The sequence below is a fragment of the Nelumbo lutea genome, chromosome 4 (genome assembly GCF_056320005.1).
Source record: "Nelumbo lutea isolate HS-2025 chromosome 4, American lotus-T2T, whole genome shotgun sequence".
Classification (NCBI taxonomy): domain Eukaryota; kingdom Viridiplantae; phylum Streptophyta; class Magnoliopsida; order Proteales; family Nelumbonaceae; genus Nelumbo; species Nelumbo lutea.
In genome coordinates, this window is record NC_142687.1 from 76,777,548 (window position 1) to 76,783,415 (window position 5,868).

General features: G+C 35.5%; 1 long non-coding RNA gene across 4 annotated transcripts; it reads right to left on the reverse strand.

Annotated features, from left to right (window-relative positions):
• Window positions 1–537: 537 nt before the first annotated feature.
• Window positions 538–5,211, reverse strand: LOC148861177 (uncharacterized). Of its 4 annotated transcripts, none has more exons than XR_016094810.1 (7): window positions 5,076–5,211; window positions 4,883–4,973; window positions 4,097–4,455; window positions 3,434–4,021; window positions 3,266–3,352; window positions 3,003–3,130; window positions 538–733 (listed from the first exon to the last, which is right to left on the reverse strand). It is a non-coding gene; the product is annotated as an uncharacterized LOC148861177 (long non-coding RNA). The 4 variants fall into 4 exon arrangements; XR_016094811.1 differs by having other exon boundaries at window positions 4,097–4,470; XR_016094809.1 differs by lacking the exon at window positions 5,076–5,211 and having other exon boundaries at window positions 4,097–4,470; window positions 4,883–5,072.
• Window positions 5,212–5,868: the final 657 nt, after the last annotated feature.

Below are 5,868 nucleotides of genomic sequence, written 5' to 3' on the forward strand. Positions count from 1 at the left end.
TTATATATTTATGAATTAATATGAATATTAAATGATTATAGCCAAATTAATAATTACAATTATTACAAGAAAATCCGGATTTAGCAATGGACAAAACCGTTGCTAGAAATCCCAAAAAACCGTTGCTAAAACCTTTAGCAACGATTTAACTACGGTTTTCTGTCCGTAGGGGATATTGCTGTGGCTAAAACATTTAGCAACGGATTTTGTACACCGTGGCTAAAAATATGGATATAACCACGGTTGTGGCCGTTGCTTATTGCGAAAGTTTTTGCAACAGATCAACATCTGGCCGTTGCTATAGGTTTACATGGGGAACGGTTTACACCGTGGCTAAAAATAATATGAAGTTTCTTGATTAATCGACGATAGCAACGGTTTTAAATAAACCCTTGCTAACATTGTATCAATAATGTTGCCATATTGCTTTTTATAGCATAATTATTTTGGAAACAAGCTTGTGAAACTGTAAAAATACTTGCTCTGACCTATACAAAGAAAGATTGTACCAATAATATATTTGAAATGATAAAACAATTCTCAAATAAATATCGCCCCATCTTTTATTGAATACAAAATATCCATATTTAATATGGTTCAATAGTCAACATCAAATCTTTTTAATTGATAATTACAAAAATAAAATAAAATATCTCCATCATTGCATCTGAAATCTACTCATATATATGTATAATGCGTCCTCAAGACCTTTGTTGTGGATCAGAAACTTCATCTGTCAAAACCATAAAAAAAAACTAAATAAGTATTGATTTAAAAAATTAATATATTAATTAATTAATATAAAAATTCTATATACATTATACACATACCATTCAAATAATCCAAGCAATGTGAGATCCAAACCCCAAGGGTAATCATGTTTAATTATACTGATCTAACTCTATGCAAAGACTTATTTGTGAAAGAGTAATCATGTTATTGCATTTCCTCAATAACACTAACATGTGAAATTTTAACAGCATACCTGGGTGAGAGTGGGCTAGTTAGTTTAGGTTTCAAGGGGCCTAGAACTTGGGTAAGAGCAGTGGATTTAGTTTGTTTAGGTTTCAAGTGTATAACTTAGGTAATTGTATAGAAAGAAAGACCTTTCCTACACTCCTACTAGGAACTATCAGCTTCAGAGTTGAGATCACTAGAAATCCAAAGCAAAAAAAAAATGTCATTGATCTCATTTAGATAGTGCACAACATCGATGGCCTTAAATCCCTAAATTCTAGTGAGGATGTGGATGGAGATATATAAACATCTTTAAGACTGTTGATTAGAGCAACAACCTTTTCTATCTTGATAATCCTAAATGTGCATTTTAAATGTAAATTCCAGTCCCACCACATTCAAGATTTTATTTTCTAACCATTTTACCCACCCCAAAACTGATCAAACAAGGTCAAAGTTTCCATCTCAACTTACCCATGTTGACAATTCACACTTTTACAAAAATATTAGTTACCACATGCCAATAAACCGATGTTAAGATATGTGAACTCGAGATATTGTTTAAGGAAGCATACAAAATGTAATTTTCATAGCATCATGAGAGAGGAAGGCATCAAAAATTTGAAGGGAGAAACCAAATAATCAAATGAGCAATATAAACATATTTGATAAATTGTGCTTCATTTGATAAATCTACATCAGCTTTGGTGTAGAAAAAAAAGGAAAATCAGGAAGAGAAATAATATGAGAAAAACTCAAGGCAGTAATAAAAATTTTAATTATTTTCTAGAGAAGCAAAGATGGGCCTTCTGAGAGCTTCGAGTCATCCATGTAACCAAAATAAGGCTGATGGGTTAATGCTTTAGGTGCTAACTGCAATTCTAAGAGTTTCCTCTCAAGTTCAAGACCTTGTTCATGTTCTTCTATTATTTGCTTTCTGAGCATTCTGGAGTTATCAGAGTTTGGGCACTAGAAATATATGTATATCAGAATGACTGAAAAGGAATCGTGTAACCAACCCCAAATAGTTAGCTGTAAGTCCATTTGAGTTGAGTTGGGGTCAGACAACCCTAAATGATTCTAGTTTGAAGCAAACAGGTGGAGGGAATAGACATTTTGATTTTGATTCTAATTCTGATTCTGATTCCAACTGCGAACCAAATGGATCATGCATCTCACTCATAATTGGGGATGCCAATAGGTTGGATTCAGCATGGGTTTTCCTCTACCCACCCTGATCTGACCCTTCACTACCTCCACCTGAACCTACACCACCACAAGTTAACAAGACACAAATTTTGAACCCACCCAACGCTAGAAGGTTGAACCTGATACTGATCCACCTAACAAGTGCCAGATTTATTTAAACAAGATCATGAATACACAACGAGGAACAAACAACCATAAACTTCGAACATGAAAAGATATGAGCTAACTGTGAGTATGATTCAATCATAGAAGTGCCTTAAGGGGCCATTTCTTGGTGCAATAGTAAATTCCTAGGTTGACAAGCATGAGAACAGATGTTCAAGTCCGAGAGGGGCCACCTTGAACACACACAAAAAAAAATGGCCAAAGGTTAGGTCCATATCCAGTCTACCCCTCCCATTACCCCAGGTGGCTGGGACTATCATGGGTGTAATTTCCCTTTAGGAGTACAAATCTGCTACTAAAGCTTCAGCAGCAAAAATGGTGATGAAGCACCATGGTTGATTGAGGCAGATTTATGGGGCATTTTCGTAATCATCATCTGCAGGTTTATTGAACCACATTTTTAAATTTTCTTAGCTTCTGTGCTGTGAAAAAGGGTTATTTTGAACTCCAATCTAACTTTGAATGCCAAGAGAATTATGTTTGCATCAATTAAATCAGATATTTTCAGAATTCCTTGAAATACTGTCATAAAAATTGTGCTGTGAGACAATAGGACTAAACCGTTTTCAAAAAGAGATCAGCCAGATGACCAGATGCCCTAATAAAGAATAAAGAAAGGAATTAAAAAGGAGTTAGAAATCAAAGCATACAGTGAAGGGTGGATATCTCACTTTTGTACCTCTTGACCAATTTTGTAGAACAAAAGCAACTCCTAAGATGGAAATTTAAACAGTACCGGATTCCACATTGAAACATTGGGTTCTTCATCAGCTAAAATAGGAGGGTACCAACAGCCGTCCTGTACAAAATAAGTCAATATGTTAAATCTGTAACAGAGTTACCATCAACTGCACTGTCCAAAAGTTCATTAAAAAAAGATCAGAATGAATGAGGAAAATAATGAATTTAGGAAGGATCTGCGATTCTAGTTAACCTTGTAACTCTGTAGCTAAATTTTCATATCAGGGGCTCCCTCTGCAGAACCACCAAAGTAAAAAACCAAAAAGTGATCTCTTGCAACCTAAACAAATAAAATACATAAAAATCAAACAAAATTGATTGAAATTTAGAGAAGATAAGAATAAGGGCATCTGTTTATCACCTCAACAATTGTAGAAGCATGGTAGCTGCTGAAAGGAGCTGAATCAGTAGGAAAGGTGAACTCCACTGTCAAAACCTGAACCTGCACTGTCACTCTTGTCAACCCAAGATTTTACAATTACACCAAGCAATGACCCTTATGGTCATTTTACAATCACTCTTACTAAGATCACATTTATCTCTCATCAATTCCACAACCATGTAGTTTCAACAGTCAACCTATACATGCTATCTTTCTACAAAAGAAATGATCAAAATAAGCTTGGCTTATTCCTATAGAATCGCATACATATAGCTTGGCAGTTTCAGCATTTAAATCCTTTTTAGGACCAATTTTCCACTTCTATTAAATCCAAATGCAATTATATTTCAAAGAGCCAACCACCCCAGCCACCAAAAAATGAAACAACGAAATGATAACTACTAAATTTTGACATTTATTGCAATGAGGACTTTTGGGATTTCGGATGCTTCTCAAAAAATAACTTCAGCTTAGCACTATGTCTTGTGTCCTCTGATGCTTCCATCTGATGTGGACAAATTCTCATCCACCGCTTGTTGACTAGGGAGAATGCTTAGCCTTGCGTGCCTGCAAAGTAACGAGTATGGAGGGTTTTAGTTTCCACCCACTTTTCAAGTCTGAAAAAGTTAAATTTAAACTCACTAATGTTTTCCCCGTGCCGCCCCACTAGCAGCACCGAGGGCAACGATGAGGGCAACGATTTAGCCTGATTGACAATGCTGGGTAGGTCAGCTATTCCGAGGGCAACGAGCATGTTGATCGTCTCCTTGTCCATCTCGATGACATGTCTTAATGGGAGATTCCCCTGGCACAAAGTCCATACGCCGCTTGTGCTATTCTTGTTGGAGCTTCAAAGATATTCTATGAACAGGGCCTCTCTGGATTCACTTCATGAGGTGGGTACAAAATCCGATGATCTTGTTGGGCAGGCGCTTCGAAGGAATAATGGCGACCTCCTCTAACATCTTCTTGTTGGTGTGGAAGTCGAAGGTCATCTGCCTCTAAACATTGAAATTCTAGTAGTGATTATATCAGGATCCTATAGTTGCTAAGCAAATCGACTTAACAAATGTTAGTGGATTGCTATTATGCATCCAGAAAACAAAAACCAAAACCCCTAGGAATGAATCCATCACAAAAAAGAATAACAAAACTACAAAGCATAATCAAACCCTAATCAACTAAATGAACTTGTGAGGTGATGGTGGCATTGAAAAAAATTGCAGAGAAATAGATTAATGGAAAGAATAGGGACGATCTTAAGCCCTAGGTTTTGTTGCTTTCGACTTGTAGAGAGATGGATCAGTGGTCTGTTCTTGCTGTTACAGATTTTCAACCATCTTCAATATGCACCCCCCTCATCGATTACTGATCTCCCAACCCAAATCAAGGTCCATCAAATTTGTTTTATCAACAAAAAATTCTTACCGGTATAAAAATCCACAAGGAAGAAGATCGACCTATTCTGATCCCACTCCTCCCAACCCAGATGACAATAGAGCCCTGTATCCTACAAATCCTTGAACAACGAACAAGCAATATTTTAGAGCATGACAGCACACCAAAGAAGAAACAGGAAAGAGTCGGTGAACAAAAGAGAGATAGAGATAGAATGGAAGACCAAAAGTACGAAGAGGAGAGCCAAGAGAGACGCGGGAGAAGTAAGGCACGCATGGGCAATTTGTTTTTTCACTTAGTTAGTTTCTAAGTGGCCAAAATTTTAGAAAATACTGCGCAATATAATAGCTATGGTTCCATTTCTAGGGATGATGTATTGCAACGGTTAGTTTTATAACCGTCTTAATATATTATAATTAAGCCACGAGGTATGAAACCGTGGCAGGGCTGTATTCGAGAAATGAATATATTGCCACGGATGATATATTCCGTTGCTATATATAATAATTTAACCACTGTTTTACGCCCATTGCGGGAAAAATTGTGGCTAAAAATCTTTTTTCTTGTAGTGTATATATCATTATTAATTATCAGTCCGAATAAATAAGTATAATAATTATCACTAATTAATTAGTAGTAAGTAATTTTTTGATTAATTATTATCAGTAATTAATTATTAGTAATTAGTTATCGTTGTTGGGAATTAATTATTAGTAAGTAAATAATCGTTATTAATTATCTCTTGGGAATTTGAATAGTCAGAATTAATGAGTATCATTATCACTAAGCATCATTATTAATAGTCCGAATTTAAATCGTTATTAATTATTTGTATTTTAAAATATAAATAATAGTATTTATTAATAATTCATTAATAAATTAATGAAGTATTAAGGTGTGTAATAATAATGTGAACTGCCCTTGAACCGGACCCAACAACCCGAGAACCCTTATAATGTGCATCAGGTATAAAACAGGTCGAACATAGACCCGACCCGACAACCCATATTATTCAT